This window comes from Helianthus annuus, chromosome 9 (genome assembly GCF_002127325.2).
Source record: "Helianthus annuus cultivar XRQ/B chromosome 9, HanXRQr2.0-SUNRISE, whole genome shotgun sequence".
In the NCBI taxonomy this organism is placed as follows: Eukaryota; Viridiplantae; Streptophyta; class Magnoliopsida; order Asterales; family Asteraceae; genus Helianthus; species Helianthus annuus.
In genome coordinates, this window is record NC_035441.2 from 183547206 (window position 1) to 183565070 (window position 17865).

Here is a 17865-nt window from a genome sequence, read left to right on the forward strand (position 1 = left end):
TACGGGGTCCATACACTTTTTGGCAAGGTGGGCTCACTTTGTCGACACCCCAAATCAAGTAGGTGACTTCCAAAAGATAATTCGTATAAGGTGGCAAAGTGTGCGGGATCGACAAGTTGGGTAATGAGTTCTAACAGACCGAGTTGGGTTGGGTGTGGTCTTCATGATTTGAAACAGATTGTGATCAAAAGTTATCTAGTATTCAATATGATTTTCGATAATAATAATAATAATAATAATAATAATAATAATAATAATAATAATAATAATAATAATAATAATAATAATAATATGACTTTCTGAAAAATGATTAAAAAAAATAAAAAAAAATAATAAATTAAAAATACATTTATAGCAATCTAAAACCTGAAACATTCTTTGGTAAAAACAAAGTGTTTTTAATAGAAAATTAGCATCCCGATATGATTATAGAGCATATCACTTCAATTAGGATTTAGCTTTTTAATATGCGTTCCAGTAGTTAACCCATGTATTATTTTCTAGGAATACAAACGAGGGGTTCAATCAAACTTTCAAGGGGTTTAATTGTATTTTTTACCTGTAAAATACAAAAAATAAATAAATAAATAAAGGGAACGTCCGCTCACCCAAGGCTACACTTACGTACGCCCTTGATTTATTCAATGCACTAAACGTACACTCAAATGACATTCAATCTCTACAAAAACCATTAGCGGCAATAGTGATTGCCTTCAATTGGCTTAAACGGGCGGCAGAGAAATAGTGCATGTCTGGCACTCCTTTATTGGCCCAACAAATTTACAATTTTATCCTCCTTTAAATTTACAATTTTTCCATCAGTTTAAAATTATGTTCTTGCCCCTACTTAAAAATATATTTACGTTTTTGCTCCCAGCTAAAAATTTCAATTTTGATCCCGATTAAAAATTACAACTTTGCCCCGTTTCAATTTACAGTTTTGCCATTAGTTTTTTCTCCTTATAATTACGATTTTGCCATCAGTTCAAAGTTATGTTTTTACCCCCACTTAAAAATAAAGTAACGTTTTTGCTCCCAGCTAAAAATTTCAATTTTGCCCTCGGTTCAAAATTACCATTTTGCCCCGTATAAATTTATAGTTTTGCCATTAGTTTTTTTTCTCACAGCCAAGTTACAATTTTGCCCTCAACTTATATTTACATTTCTACATTGTTTTTGTTTGTTTTCCTGGTGAAACTACAATTTTGCCCTCAATGTAAAATTACAGTCATGCCGGCAGATTCCTAGCACTCCCCCATTGGTCTATTTAATTTACGATTTTATCCCGTAATTAAAATTATGATTTCGCATCAGTTAAAAATTACGTTTTCCCACTCGTTTTGGTTTTTTTAGCAAAAGTAGAAAACAATTTTTTTAATTGGTTGACTCGATTTAATTTTTTTCCGTGTCAAGGAGCCGCCTAACACTCGCTCATAAGTCCTGAAAAATTACAATTTTGCCCTGATCCGAAAAATATCGTTTTAGTTTTTTTTTTTCCTTGCAAAATTATAGTAGTGTTTTTTTAATTGATTGAGAATTATTCGCTTCGCAACGCGGGTGGGGCAAACTAGTTATACAACATTTAAAATATGTTTTCAACACTTGAGCAAGGTTTTCAAGTCCATACCAACATCTTATTGGGCAAGATTAGCCCATGTTCGAAATGCAAAACCGACCGCAACCTGAAGTCCGAACTTTTTTGGAAGGCAAACCCGAAAGTCCTCCGGAATTATTTCTTTGTTTCGGTTTTGTCTTTAAATTCTTTCAAGGGTTACAAATATATAATTATATATATATATATATATATATATATATATATATATATATATATATATATATATATATATATATATATATATATATAGGGTAAGGTTCATGCGAGAACCACCTTATTGCGAGAACCGCGAGAACCAATGTGAACACAACCTAAAATAGCTAAAAAAACCTAAAAAAACCCTAAAAAACCTAACCCCCACCCCCACCCCCCAAAAACCTACCCCCCCCAAAAAAAAAAAAAACCTACCCCCCCAAGCTAAATGCTAAAAACTAAAACCCTAAAAAAACCTAACCCCCCCCCCAAAAAAAAAACCTAAACCCCCCCCCCCCCCCCCAAGCTAAAATGCTAAAAACTAAACCCCAAAAAAACCTAAAAAATCTAAAAAAATCAAAAAAAATCTAAAATTTTTTTTTTATTTTTTTACTATTTTTTATGTTCAAATCGCTACTTTTAGTACCTAAAAAAAATTTTTTTTTTTTGGATACTAAAAGTAGCGATTTTTATATAAAAAATAGTAAAAAAAAAAAAAAATTTTTGGGTGTTTTTTAGATTTTTTTAGGTATTACTGTTTGTGTTCACACTGGTTCTCGCGGTTCTCGCAATAAAGGGTGGTTCCTAACGGATCTTTGTCCTATATATATATATATATATATGTATGGATCCCATTAAGTCTAACCAACTCTTAAATCAACCTTGACCATTGGATTTGGTTGAGACTAAATCTCAGCCACTTAAACTCACAAAAGTAACTGCTCTTGTAGCAGTTCATGGCAGTTTCTTAAGTGGTTTTGCTCCTCATTATTCTCACCATGAACTCCACTTTTACGATGGTTATATCCTATATCTTTAGATTTCTGTTCGCATCGGTTTCCAGCCATGATGCCCTCCCCACTTTCTCCACCTCCCACAATTTCAGCACCAATAACCACAGTTTACCCCTCAATTCTAGCAGCTTTCTGCTTTTAAAGTATTTAAACCCTCTTTCCACCCACATGCAATGATGTCAAAACCTTTCAAAGTCAATCGTCGCCTGAGTAGGTTCGAATGTCGGATAGAGTAATTTCGATGTGATACATTTCTCCAGCGGCGATAAAGGATATGTAGAGTCTCAGGTGATGTCGTGGTCGTCAGTTACAGTGTCGCTGATACAGAACCGGTAATTTTTTAAATACTTGAAAACTATCGGAGTATTTTATAAAATTCGTTTGAGTAATAAGGAATTTTCTTTAATATGTTGGTTTCAGAGCTACAACCATCGGAGATTTCTGACCCGCTGAGGCACACTTCCCTTAACCATTGTTCCGGTTGTTCAAGTTTTTCTTCTCCAACCGTCTACTCGACAATCCAGGTATCAATTTCGACCCTGAGGTATCAATTGCCCTAAATTTGATGTTGATTCTGGCCGATATTGATGAATGGTCATGAGGGACTACACACTTTCCTCGTATAACAGGGATGGAGACTTCTCTTCTCTGGCGCCAAAGATAATGTTATGACAATGAACAATGGCAGACGATTGGGCACATACCCGTGGTCACAACTGTGCTGTTTGGTGCTGCCATGCTTCAAGTATGTTGTTTCCTTTTCTCCTTCTTTGATGGTTGTTAATTTCGTTGAGTAAAAAATGACAGTCATCTGATGAATTGTGTCAATTGTAACAAAAATACAATTTGGTCACAACAGTTATGTTTCAATGTTGCAGATCGGTAGTTGTTAAATTCGTTGTTCGGGCTCAGTTTTTTAATGTTATTCATCAGTCCTTTCATATCATAACTTTGCATATGTTGTTTCAGTTTATATGTCAGTAGATCATAGACCAGCAGTGTTTTTATCAGTTTTTTTTATCATTAATTGTATATCAATGTATCACACCATGAATTGTTACGTTTGTGAAATATAAGTATGTGATACTCTGTTTAAATACAAGTATGAATATGATGGTCTCAATCAGAGAGTTGATTTTGTTGAAAATAAATTAATCAACAATAAATTAATATTACTTTATTAATTACCGAGTTATCAGCCAAACCAGTTAGTTCCAACTTGAGCAAACTGATTAAAGAAAGGTAGAAGGAGACTGTCCCGTTGTCGGACGAATTTAAAGAACACGTAAATTAAAACCAACCTGGCGAGTGAGAACGAAGATCCTTGAACGAAAGCCTTGAACTGCACGGATGATTCCTGTCCTTAAAGAATTTTACGCGCTCGTATTGTTGTGAGCTGCAGCGTAAACTCCCAGGATTTAATGCAGAACTGATCTGGTATTCCAACAGCAATGGAAACCAGAAAACGCAGAAGCTGGAACGAAAACAGGAACACACAATAGAGAGAGAGAGAGAGCTGCGAAAATTGGTATCTAGAATAGGTAGCAGGAAGCTTTTATTTATAGGTTTGGTTATACCAGAGAATGAGAAAAATAGGGAGTGATATACCAATCCATAACCAATTCGAATTCCTCAATATATATCTGATACGAATTCAGTTGCTGGATAAATATCCCAAACGAATTCATGAAACTGGATATATATCTCATACGAATTCGGTTCACTAGAGATAATGAGATAACCCCCACTGGTTTTGAACTCATCTCTATCTCCCTATCTGATTCGATCTCCAGATCTGACCCACCTGACCAGACCTTAGCTAAAAATAAAAGCTCCTCAGCTCCTAGCGACGATGAGTACGTGCGAAGTGCAAAGTGCGCCTCAAACGCGCCCATACGCGCCTCAAACGCGACCATTCGCGAGCTCGCGGCCCGGCTCGGCTCGGCGCGCGTGTGGGCTTCATCCACTTCTCAACCCATTTAACACTTTGGAGGCCCATAAGGAACAATCCTTTATAAACCACTCAAAGTTCACTCCCTCCACCAATGTGGGATGGAGGAAACATACCAACTTGCATGTTTACCTCTTTAATATTTCCAACAATCCCCCACCAAGTTGAAATGTTTCCTTTCACTTAGACTAATGATGTCACTAGGTGTCACGAAGATTAAACCCAGTTTATGTTGATAAACAAGAAGAGACAGATTAGATGGTGTCCTATGGAATTAAACCATTAACCTGATAGCCCCCTTCGGTTTACCCCCACACATCACCAGCTGACTTTGCGTTCTCACTGAGCGCGAATATGGTCGTGCGCTATAAATCCTTTTCATGACCCTTTAGAAGATAAACCACTAATCTTCACTCGAGGCGGCACCACCCCTAGATCATATAGGCAAAGTTTTACATCACCCACGTTGCTTGGATGCCTCCAAAACTTTGTTAAGAGCATAAGCTCACCCTTGTTCTCGGCAACGACGTACTATCATACCTCACATGGATCTATCAAATTTGATAGTACCTTCTATCGTTAAGTGACTTCGTTTTTACCCATTAAACTTGAGAAATAGGAGCACTAAGTTCAAGTTGGGTTTCCATCACTAACGATTCTATTGTGGTTTTAGACCCATGTCTCTCGCGGTATTCACAACCAAATCTCTCGTCAGAGGTTTAGTAAACGGATCTGCCAAGTTCTTACTTGTCTTGACATAGACAACCTTGATGGTACCACTTTCAAGCAGTTGTCTCACATAACTGTGCCGAAGACCTATGTGTCTTGATCTCCCATTATACACTGCGTTGTATACTTTAGATAGTGTGGCCTCACTATCACAATACATAGGAATAGACGGCATTGGAACATCCCACAGACGGATGTCAGTAAGTAGATCTCTAATCCACTCTGCTTCCTTACCAGCCGCAGCTAGCGCTATGAGCTCAGCTTCCATAGTTGAGTGGGCGATACACGTTTGTTTCTTGCTCGCCCAAGAAACTGCTCCTCCAGCTAGAGTGAAAATCCACCCACTTGTAGATTTTGAATCATTGGTGCGATCAATCCAGCTTGCATCAGAATAACCTTCAAGTATTCTGGAAGAAGACGTGTATGTCAGTTCTAAGTTACTGGTCCTTTTCAGGTATCCAAGTACTCTACCCACTGCCTTCCAGTGTTCTGTCCTTGGATTAACAGTATACTGACTCAGTTTGCTTACAGCAAAAGCAATATCAGGACGAGTGCAATGCGTTGCATACATCATACTTTCAATAGCACTCGCATACTCCAGTTGAGCCACTGCTCTTCCAGAGTTCACATTAAGTTTCACACTTGGATCAAACGGAGTATTAAACTCTTTAATATTTAAGTGTTGAAACTTAGTCAGAATTTTCTCTATGTAATGAGATTGACTAAGAGAAATCTGACTTCCAGTTCTTTTCACCTTGATCCCAAGAATGGTATCAACTTCTCCTAGATCTTTCATCTTAAAGTTCGAGGACAAATATTTCTTAGTTTCAGAAATACCTTCAAGGTGAGTGCTAATGATCAACATATCATCAACATAGAGACAAATCACGAGTGTATAACCGGGTTCGCATTTAGTATAAATACATCTGTCAGCACTGTTGTGTCGAAACCCGAAAGCAGTCACAGTGGTATCAAATCTCTCATGCCACTGTTTAGGAGCTTGCTTCAAACCATACAGAGATTTAATAAGTCTACACACTTTGTTCTCTTGTCCAGGCATGACAAACCCTTCTGGTTGCTCCAAATAAATCTCCTCATTTAGATACCCATTTAGAAATGCTGTCTTTACATCCATTTGATGGATGTAAAGCCCTTTCAAAGCAGACACCGCTATCAGAGTTCTAATAGAACTTATTCTAGCCACAGGTGCATAGGTATCAAAATAGTCGATCCCTTCTCTCTGCCTATACCCTTTAGCGACTAATCTCGCTTTATATGCAGAGATGGATCCATCTGGATGATACTTCCTTTTGAAAATCCATTTGGATCCAATAGGTTTCTTTCCCTTTGGTAGATCAGCTAACTCCCAAGTTCCATTTCCCATAATGGAATCCATTTCATCATTGACTGCCTCCTTCCACAAAGGAGCATCTCTTGATGACATTGCCTCGTTGAAAGTTTTAGGATCATCATCCAAATTTACAGCAAAAATGACCTCTCTCGTCACTTTCTTTTGAGTTCCTTCAACCAGGTAAGAAAAGAAATCATCTCCATAACTTTTCTCTTTTCTAACTCTAGTACTTTTCCTTGGTTCTTCAACTATTGGTGAGGGTTGAACCCTTTTCTCAGAAGTACTAGAAGTTGTGGTGCCATTTGAGTTTTCATCATCTCTAGAAAACTTGTTCTCAAAGAATTCCACATCTCTGGATTCTACAACTATACCTGATTCGTCATCCAACAATCGGTAAGATTTACTATGCGAAGCATATCCAATGAATACACTCTTGAAAGCTCGTTCTCCCAGTTTGAGTGTCTTTGGATCAGGTACGCGATAGTAAGCAAGACAACCCCAAACCCTCAAATGCTCTAGGTTTGGTTTTCTTCCTTTCCATAACTCATATGGACTTGTAGGTATCACACGACTAGTGATCCTATTATGAACATAACATGCGGTTAACACAGCTTCCCCCCACATATTACGAGGTAGACCCGATTGGTTTAACATACAGTTAGCCATCTCTACCAAGGTTCAGTTCTTTCTCTCAGCCAAACCATTTTGTTGGGGAGTATATGGTGCAGTTCTCTCATGTATGATGCCTTCTTCTTTTCAGAATGCATCAAACTTTCGGTTAAAGTATTCTCCGCCTCTGTCCGAGCGAAGAATTTTAATGCGTTTCTCCTTTTGTTTTTCAACCTCAGCCTTATATATTTTGAATGCCTCAAAAGCTTCATCTTTTGAATGCAACAAATAAACATATAAGTATCAGCTCGAGTCATCGCACAAAGTGATAAAGTATCTCTTACCCCCACGAGTAAGAACTCCATTCAGTTCACAAATATCTGAATGAATTAGTTCTAGTAGTGATGTATTGCGTTTATGAACACTTGGAAAAGGTTTCTTTGTGAATTTTGATTTAACACAAGTTTTGCATTTTTCAAAGTCTTTATCTTTTAATTTTAATAAACCTTTAGTTTGCATTTTTTCAATGTTTTTAATATTTGTATGAGCTAAACGTTTATGCCATAAAGAAATTGAACAAGCGATATAATCAGAAGACATAATTTCATTCAAATCAAAACCAATTGCATTACATTCACCAATACTAGAACTAACACTACCACCACTATCACTATCACTTTCATTCCCAAACCCATCAATCACTGAAACGCCCCCTTCATCCGAATCTTCTTCTTCATCAATCCCATCTTCAGCTAAGTCAATACGATACATTCCACCCGTGTTCTTTTCTTGACCCACATAGATGTCATTTAGAGAAAACTTCACACGGAGATTCTTGATAACCAGCTTGTAACCATTCCGATCGAATTTATCAGCAGAAACCAGACCCTTGGTGATACCAGGAACATGCAACACGTCCTGAAGGGTAACCACTTGACCATCTCTAAAGTTTAGTCGCACCGTGCCTTTACCATGTACTTCTACACGATGTCCATCAGCACATACCACCACTGTTCCTTGAGGAACAGGAGCATAAGTAAGAAACGAGCCACGATTTCCACAAACATGAACAGTGGCTCCAGAATCCAAGAACCATCATCTACATGCCACAATGCGTGTATATTGAGAAAGCATATTAACTTCACCAAGACCCACACTGGCCACTAGATTGGTGACTTTCTCAACATCAATAGCACTTGTAGAACCAACCGTAGATCCAGATTTCCTCTGAGAGCACTCTCGTGCATAATGCCCTATTTCTCCACAAACATGACATTTACCAGACCTCTTTGGTTGATGGTTGTTAGTGTGTTGTGACTTCTTGAATTCTTTTTTCTTTGGTGCTGTAAACTTCTTATTCTTCGATGATGCCCCCTTTCCCTTTTGACCAGATCCTCCAGCAACATGATTCACACTCGATCCGACTTTACCTCTTTTGTCCCTGTTGCGCGTTTCCTCCTCAATTCGAAGGTGCTTCAACAGTTCATCCAAAGAGTAGTCCTCAGACTTGTGCATCATACTCTTTGAGAAATCTTTCCAATTAGGAGGCAATTTTGCAATAATGACCCCTACTTGAAATATTTCTGGCAGCGGAATAGAAAGTGCAGTCAGTTTGTTAACAAGAACTTGGAGTTCGTGCACCTGCTCCAGGATTGACTTGTCATCGACCATTTGGAAGTCTAAGTACTTGGCAATAAGGTATTTGTTAATACCTTCTTCATGAGCCTTGTACTTATCTTCCAAAGCTTTCCACAATTCTCTAGCACTTTTTATCGGCGCGTACAAGTCATAGAGACGATCCGAAAGGGAATTTTTGATGTGACCCAGAGATCTTCAGCTTCCTTACGGATAAGTCTTTGCCTTGCCAAATCTTCATTTGGGAGCTCTCCTGCTTCACCAGGAGGGTCATCAGGGATTGCAGGCAAGTCAGGATGAAACACCCTAACAGGCTTTAACTGAAAAGACGCAGCGGAAAATACGTACCATAAAATTTCTTTCATTATGAATGTCTTAACATACTTGAAGTTCATTCTTAAGGTGACACATTTACAATGAATACAACAATCGAACCCATTTACAAAATAAAAACATAAACTATGTTTACTAAATTAGCTATCCAAGCATTCCCGTACAATCTAACTTATGACTCAGTCTTCTATCTCCATGCCTCGGTAATCCTTCGGGACTCGTACAACCTACACTTACCATACGAATTTCAAACGTTAGTACACATTATGAATATAACAATATTCATACACTTTCACTTTCCATTCCGTAATCCTTTGCATTTAGGCATTTCCGTCTGAGTATCCACTCCCTTGTGAGACTTCAACATTCTACCTGCATTATTCTACATTCTCAAGATACACTGTCATTAACGTCAATACTCAATCGTATTGAAGACATACGGGCATACGAACTTACCTACTGGCATACAGATGTACATACATACTTGCATGCATACATAAAACGAATCATAACTACTCATGTGTATACCCTCACTCACACGTACATATGCTTACATAAATAAATAAATACATTCATCCATACCTATTAACTCGTACATACCACTTACCTAATTCCCCATGAATTACTGCCGTATCATAAATACAAACCTTCGTATTCATACTCACTCTTATTCCTGGTTATTTATTTGTTAAACGTATTGGAATAAAGTTAAATCTTTACATGCATATCCAATACTTAGTTCATTACCCCGCATACTCGCTCCCACATCCCTACCTTACTCTCCCATCATAAACGCAATTTAAGTGTCATTTGGGTATGTTTCGGGTCTTAAGAAGGAGTTCCATACTCACCCGTAACTTACATAACCGTTTGGTAGGGTTGAGGAACATTATAAATGCTTAACGAGGCTTAGAATGAGTTCTCGGGGTCCGAAATCGAAGGAAAAACAAGGAACTTCATAAACTACACATATGCATCAGCCCTCCACCGTAAGCTACGGTGGCTACCGTAGCTTACGGTGGCCCCCAAAACCCTACGGCAGCTTTAAACTGCCTTACGGCAGAAATAAGGTTCCAGCTCCCACCGTAGCTTACGGTGGCACCGTAAGCTACGGTGGTGCCCAGATCAGCACCCCATTTTCACACTAAAATTCGCATAACTTGCTCGTTTTACATCCGTTTCACTTGAAACTTGTTCCTAAACATCCGTAAAACAATTCCTTACGTATTAGCCTAAGAACCCTTGCCCGGGGTCCTTAATCATTACACATTTTATTACCAATTCCTCACTCATACTTATTTATTCGACCCGTTTGGTCCCACAAACTATCTTCGACTATCTAGATCATTACTTATCTTAATACCTTCATTTATTGTATATCATACATAATTTTCCCTCCTTCAAAAACAATAAAATTCTTATGTATACTACGAAGTGAGTCGGGAGTCACTTACCTTAAGCGTTAGTGTTCATGATTGCTTCCTCGCCTCCGCTTGACCCGTTAGTCTTCCATTCTTTGGTCCATGCTAGTGAAAACTCCTACCCATTCATGCCATCATATTCAAAACATTGTTATTACATATATTCATCAACACTAGCACTCAATTACAACCCAAACGGTTGCTTGACTTTCGTTAAATAACTATTAGCATGCATAAGACTCGCATTAGCAATTTTACTTATTCTAATCCATGCTAATTTCATTCACCATCATGTATAGCACATTAAATAATCTAACTTGTATCCCGTGATCTCTCTACCCTTGTAAGTGCATCCAAAACCTAGTCGTGCTATTCATACATTGTTGACTTTCAGAAAGTCAACCATCTTACTTACATACTTTTATCGTATGATCATATACTCATCTAAACCTAGTCGACCATACCAATGATACCATTTACATTTCATAATCATGGTGTAGGACACACACACATACATAAGTACATGATCAACAAATTACATATATGCACACGTATCGTCAATTCAACACATACTAACATATTCATGATTCTATAGTTGATAACCATATTCAAAGCTAGAACTTGACATAATCTCGACATTGTTCTTTACTAGTAAGTCCACAAACTAACCATTTAGTGCATATCCATATCCAAAATCACCATTTAGTCACTAGTCCAACACATGATATGCACCTCATCATTCAAGCATAGAATGCAACTCCTAATGCATAATTCAACCCAAATCATACCATCAACTATCCCATCTTACTAAATCCTTCTTCAATGTATCTTCTCATGTTTAATTATCATCAATCATGTTATTATCAAACTCTACACATGTTCATCCATTATTTAACGTTTAATTTCACATGCTAGCTTATACTAGGCATTTCATCAAACAGTTGGTGTGCGTACACTTTTTAATGCACAATGTACAACTAATTTATGCATATTCTTCTAATCTCATACACAGTTCATCCAATCCTCTTACTAATTAGTATTTATCATTCATACATAACATCAAGGATATCAACACCATATTTCTTTCAATTCATTTAACAAGAATTCATCATACCCACATAGTACAATCAACATGCAACAAGAAGTAGACAAGGATGATGATTCAACTCATCATTCTCACCATAACTAATGGGTTTCACCTTTAAACATCAAATTAACCTAAATAATGCATAACCCATGTTCTATATTATGATTCTAACATATCCTCATGCTTAATTTCATTCCAATTCCCGATTTACAACATAACCCACTTCGTGGATAATCACCAAACTAGAATTTAAGACATACCTTATGATCCCCTCGTATAGGTGATCACAAATTCGTGTTCGGTTCTGAATTTGAGCTTCGTTTACCCTTCCAATTTGATGGATTAGATGAAGTTAGGGTTTTGGCTTCATGAGAGCTCCTGCTCTCTCTAGAACACACGATCGTGTGTGTGTGTTTGCGAGTGACATTTTTTTTTATTAATTCAACTTTCAATTTAACCCACTTTAGCCCCTCAAGTTGTCATTAATTATAAATGGGCATAACTTTCATTCCTTTAATTGTTTTTGCCAATTTGGTTAACTTGGTTAAATAACCTAGTCATTCATTTCTTGATGTACCATACGAGAACGTTTAACGATTATAAACATTCGGATTTTGGGGTGTTACACAGGGTCAAGGATATAGTAAAGTTTCAGCACAACTAGCATGAACTTAACCTTGTCCGCCCAGCGGGTATAGTTCTGACCATCGAATCTGTCCAACTTGACAAACTCTTGATTCATGAATCTCAGATTGGCTGTTGGTAGTTCAGAGTCCATTTGTTCTGTTGATTAAAACACAAAAAATAAAATCCTTTAAGATTGTTGAATATAAATTAATCAACAATAAATTAATATTACTTTATTAATTACCGAGTTATCAGCCAAACCAGTTTGTTCCAACTTGAGCAAACTGATTAAAGAAAGGTAGAAGGAGACTGTCCCGTTGTCGGACGAATTTAAAGAACACGTAAATTAAAACCAACCTGGCGAGTGAGAACGAAGATCCTTGAACGAAAGCCTTGAACTGCACGGATGATTCCTGTCCTTAAAGGATTTTACGCGCTCGTATTGCTGTGAGCTGCAGCGTAAACTCCCAGGATTTAATGCAGAACTGATCTGGTATTCCAACAACAATGGAAACCAGAAAACGCAGAAGCTGGAACGAAAACAGGAACACACAATAGAGAGAGAGAGCTGCGAAAATTGGTATCTAGAATAGGTAGCAGGAAGCTTTTATTTATAGGTTTGGTTATACCAGAGAATGAGAAAAATAGGGAGTGATATACCAATCCATAACCAATTCGAATTCAGTTGCTGGATAAATATCCCAAACGAATTCATGAAACTGGATATATATCTCATACGAATTCGGTTCACTAGAGATAATGAGATAACCCCCACTGGTTTCGAACTCATCTCTATCTCCCTATCTGATTCGATCTCCAGATCTGACCCCCCCTATTGTGGTTTTAGACCCATGTCTGTCACAGCCCCCGATCCCTATCTCCCGGGAACGGGCGGCCGTGAGCCAGTTTCGGTGGTATCACATTTATTTATTCAATTTGGCAGCGGAAATTTTCATCAGGATCGTAGTTAGGAAATATTTTAATCAGAGTAAACCACCATGTTTATAACATTAAACATATGGGTAAAAACCCAAGTTTTCAATACACACGTTTCATAGGAATACATCCTATTTATTTGAATAAAAACATCCATTTTATTCTTAGGTAACTTTATTGCCACTTTTCCAAGCCTTCAGTGCTGTCCAGCTGGCTTCTATTTGGCTTTCACATTTTGTTACCTGAAACGCGTTTTAAAAACATTTTGTCAGTGGGAAATACTGGTGAGTGAATCCCAGTTTAATCAAGTTTAAATAAAAATTCACAGTGAACAGTATTGAGGGCGCATCCGCAATTACATTTGTTTCCAAGTTATATCAATTACCACCACACGGTAATGTCGTTCCGACTTATGGTCATGTTACTCCTTTACCAGGTGGTAACAAATTTTGTATACAAAACCCCAAATTTACCGACTGTAATTGTATTCTTACAAATACTCAATAACTGTTATTCGCATGAAAATTTAAGGTTTTGTAAAAACAGTTAACAAAAAATGGATCAACTCACAAAAATGAGTTCATAAAAAGAAGGATCACTCACATTGCTATTTTAGGTTTTCGTAAGGGTTTCCTGGAGATAATCTATAAATTACACAAATGCACGTGTGTTAGTATAATAACCCATTTTAACATTAGTAATACCCTCCCCGAGACGGCATTCCAACGACTACGTCGGGCAGAACCACGACAGCCGTTACGGAACCCTAGATCAATCGGGCAGCGTATCTAATACGTCTCCAGGGGTTATAATACTTACATCGTAGCAGAACCTCGCTATTTTAGGGGATATTGAACTCGGGTATAACGCCCGCTATTTAAAAGCTAGAGAGAAAGAAAAAGAATTGAGCGAAACTGACTGAAGGCCCGTTGCCTCCTTTTATAGGGCTGAAATCGAGTTTCCACGCGGCCCGCGTGAAGTTTGGGCCAAGTCTACGCGGCCCGCGTCAACAGGCGGTCAACGCGTAGCTTGGTCCGGTCAGCGTATAGCTTCGACACGAGTTGGACACGTGTCATCACCGGGTCATGCCACAAATCCGGACACTCGCGGCCCGCTTCGACTTAACCGAACATGTACGCGGCCCGCTTGAGCTTAAGGTTTTGGCGAGGTCTGGTTACCCACTCGCGCGGCCCGCGTTAAGTTTGAGGTGAGGTCCATGCGGCCCGCCTCAACTTAACTTTTATTGTTTTTATTTATTTTATATTGTATAGTCTATTTCGAGGGCTCGGTTTTCACATACGGGGTACATATAAAGACACATGGATATATTTAAAGATATATTAGGGTATCAGAATTATTATGAGGATGTCGGTTTTACCGAGGGTTGTTATATCCTCCCCACCTTGTTTTAGAGCTCGTCCTCGAGATCTACTGGAACAAGTGTGGATATTTCTTTTTCATTTCTGACTCAAGCTCCCACGTATACTCGGGTCCTCTTTTGGAGTCCCACTTCACTTTGACCAGAACCAATCTCTTATGCTTGAGATTCTTAATTTTCCTATCTTCAATTTGCAGTGGTTTTTCTACAAACTTGAGTTGCTCATTAACCTCTATATCCTTAAGAGGTACTATGAGTGATTCGTCAGCTAGACACTTTTTAAGATTGGATACATGAAACACATCATGTATTCCTGCCATTTCCTCTGGCAGTCGTAGCTGATAAGCTACAGGTCCTATTCTTCGGATAATTTCAAAAGGTCCAATATACCTGGGACTAAGCTTTCCTCTTTTGATGAATCTTACCACTCCTTTCCAGGGAGAGACTTTCAATAACACTTTATCTCCCACTTGAAATTCTAATGGTTTGCGTCTGTTATCAGCATAGCTCTTTTGGCGATCTCGTGCTGTTTTCAGTCGTTCCTTGACTTGAATGATTTTGTCGGTTGTTTCTTGTACTATCTCGGGTCCAGATAGTTGTTTTTCTCCAATTTCCGCCCAACAGACTGGGGTTCTGCACTTTCTTCCATAAAGTGCTTCGAATGGTGCAGCATTGATACTTGTGTGATAACTGTTATTATACGAAAATTCTATCAAAGGTAAGTGTTCGTCCCAATTACCTCCAAAGTCAATTACACAAGCTCTAAGCATATCTTCCATTGTCTGAATTGTCCTTTCGCTTTGTCCGTCCGTTTGAGGATGATAAGCTGTGCTTAGATTTAGCCTGGTTCCCATTGCTCTTTGGAAACTTGACCAAAAATGAGAAGTAAAACGGCTATCTCTATCAGAAACAATTGATAAAGGAATGCCATGTAATGAAACAATTTCATTTACATATAATTTGGCTAATTGTTCCATACTAAAGGTTTCCTTCATTGGTAAGAAATGAGTTGTCTTGGTTAATCTATCTACAATCACCCAGATTGTATCATTACCTTTCCTTGTTTTAGGCAATTTGGTAACAAAATCCATTGTTATCAATTCCCATTTCCAAACTGGTATTTCTAATTGTTGTAACAAACCTGAGGGTTTCTGATGTTCAGCTTTAACTTGTGAGCAAGTTAAACATTTAGAAACATAAGCTGCTACATCCTTTTTCATTCCTATCCACCAGAAATTTTTCCTTAAATCCTGGTACATTTTATCATTTCCTGGATGCATCGTATATTTAGACTTATGAGCTTCTTCTAATATACGGTGACGTAAATTTCCTAATTTAGGTATCCACATTCTCTTTTGATGGAACCTCCAAATTCCATCTGTTCCTTGTTCTAATTCTTTAATCATTCCTTTTGATTTTTCAGTATCCTTCTTGATTACTGATTCTTGTGCTTTTCTAATTTGATTGTTTAAATCTACTTGTAGATTTAATTTAAGAGAACGTACCCTTTTTGGCCTTTCGTAATATTTTCGGCTTAAAGCATCAGCCACTACATTGGCTCTTCCTGCATGATACTGGATATCACAGTCATAATCGCTAAGCAATTCCATCCAGCGTCTTTGTCTCATATTCAACTCTTTTTGCCCGAAAACATATCTTAAACTCTTATGATCTGTGAATATGGTAAACTTACTACCATAAAGATAATGTCTCCAAATCTTAAGGGCAAAAATTATGGCTCCTAATTCCAAATCATGGGTTGAATAATTTCCTTCATGACTCTTAAGCTGTCTAGATGCATAAGCTATAACCTTTTGACGTTGCATTAATACGCATCCATAACCTAACTTTGAAGCATCACAAAATACTACAAAGTCTTCAGTTCCTTCTGGTAATGCTAGTATTGGTGTATGGGTTAATCTTTGCTTAAGAATTCTAAAGGCTTCTTCTTGTTTTGGTCCCCATTCAAATCTAACAGATTTACAGGTTAACTTAGTTAAAGGAATGGCTATTCTTGAAAAATCTCGAATAAATCTTCTATAATAACCGGCCAATCCTAAGAAACTTCTAACCTCGGTTGGTGACTCTGGGGTTTTCCATTTGGTAATTGCTTCGATTTTTGTTGGATCTACATGAATTCCTTCATGATTTACCAAATGTCCGAGAAATTGCACTTGTTCTAACCAAAACTCACACTTTGAAAACTTAGCATAAAGCTTCTCTTTTCTCAATAAACTTAAAAGTAAATGTAAGTGCTTTGCATGCTCTCCTTTGCTTTTAGAATAAATGAGAATATCATCTATGAAGACAATTATGAATTTATCCAAATATGGCTTACATATTCGGTTCATCATGTCCATAAATGCGGCTGGGGCATTGGTTAAACCAAATGGCATGACAGTAAATTCATAATGACCATACCTTGTTCTGAATGCGGTTTTAGGAATATCCTCTTCCTGTACCTTTAATTGATGATATCCTGATCTTAAATCGATTTTAGAGAAAAATCGAGCTCCTTGAAGTTGATCAAACAAATCATCGATCCTCGGTAATGGGTACCGATTCTTAATCGTGACTTTGTTCAATTCCCGGTAGTCAATGCACATACGCATTGATCCGTCCTTCTTTTTAACAAATAAAATCGGCGCTCCCCATGGCGATGAGCTTGGCTGTATGAATCCTTTTTCTAATAACTCGTCTAGTTGTTTCTTCAGTTCTTGCATTTCTGCGGGTGCCAAACGATAAGGTGCTTTGGCAATCGGTGCTGTTCCTGGTAACAGATGAATTCTGAATTCAACTTCCCTGTCTGGCGGTAGTCCTGGCAATTCTTCTGGAAAGACATCTGAAAATTGGGATACTACTGGGATATCTTTTAACTCTTTTCCTTTAGTGTTAGTGATTATAGAAATCAAATACACTATAGATCCTTTCCTTATACAACTTGCAGTTTTCATCACAGAGATAAATTTAGTGGGTCTACATGGTTTATCTCCTTTAATTGAGATCTTTTCACCTCTTGGTGATTTTAATTGAATTGTCTTTTGTTCACATAAAATACTGGCTTTATTGGCTATTAACCAATCCATTCCTAACACCACATCAAATCCTACCAGATTCATTGGGTAAAGGTTTGCAATAAATTTTTGATTAAAAATTTCTATATTTGCTCCCTGCAAGATTTCAGAAATCTTAACAGTTTCTCCATTT

The 17865-nt window shown here is 37.7% G+C and overlaps 1 long non-coding RNA gene across 1 annotated transcript; it reads left to right on the forward strand.

Moving 5' to 3' along the window:
- The first annotated feature begins 2639 nt into the window (after window positions 1-2639).
- Window positions 2640-3308, forward strand: LOC110910079. Its single transcript, XR_004868167.1, has 3 exons — window positions 2640-2933; window positions 3022-3125; window positions 3231-3308. It is a non-coding gene; the product is annotated as an uncharacterized LOC110910079 (long non-coding RNA).
- The last annotated feature ends 14557 nt before the right edge of the window (window positions 3309-17865 follow it).